Raw genomic sequence first — 745 nt, 5'->3', positions numbered from 1 at the left:
GATGAAGCAAAGAAGTGCAGGCCGACAGGAGCCAGATGTAGATCTCTCCTGAGAGACACAGCCAGAATATGGCAAATACATTGGTGAATGCCAGCAGTAAACCACTGTACTGAGAACAGGACCTTTCTCTGATGAAGGAATCAGAGAAAGGACTAAAAGAACTGAAGGGGCTCAAGACCCCATATGAACAACAATGCCAACAATTAGAGCTTCCAGGGACTAAGCCACTACCCAAAGACTGTACATGGACTGACCCTGGGCTCCAACTGCATAGGTAGCAATGAATAGCCTAGTAAGAGCACCAGTGGAAGGGGAAGCCCTGGGTCCTGCTAAGACTGAACTCCCAGTGAACGTGATTGTTGGGGGGAGGGCGGTAATGGAGAGAGGATGGGGAGGGGAACACCCATATAGAATGGAAGGGGGAGGGGCTAGGGAAAGGGAATAACATTTGAAGTGTAAATAAGAAATACCCAATTTAATAAAGATGGAAAAAAAGAGCCTTCTCCTGCTCTAGGCCCCACTCAAAGTTAGTCACCTTCCTAGTCACCTGATATTTGGACTGGAGTCACACACCCAAGTGAGGAGTGCAGTGTATCCCAAATCCAAATGGGTTTACTGAACTTTGTGTTTCCTGCTTGGTGTTGGAGGGGCCAGGTGTAATAACGGGTCCTCTGCCTTGGAAGCAATATCTTTCTTTATGTCCCACCTCACTGGATTCCTAAGAATTCGCTGAAGTAGAAGGCCC

This window comes from Rattus rattus, chromosome 6, assembly GCF_011064425.1.
Source record: "Rattus rattus isolate New Zealand chromosome 6, Rrattus_CSIRO_v1, whole genome shotgun sequence".
In the NCBI taxonomy this organism is placed as follows: Eukaryota; Metazoa; Chordata; class Mammalia; order Rodentia; family Muridae; genus Rattus; species Rattus rattus.
This window is presented reverse-complemented; position numbering follows the sequence as displayed.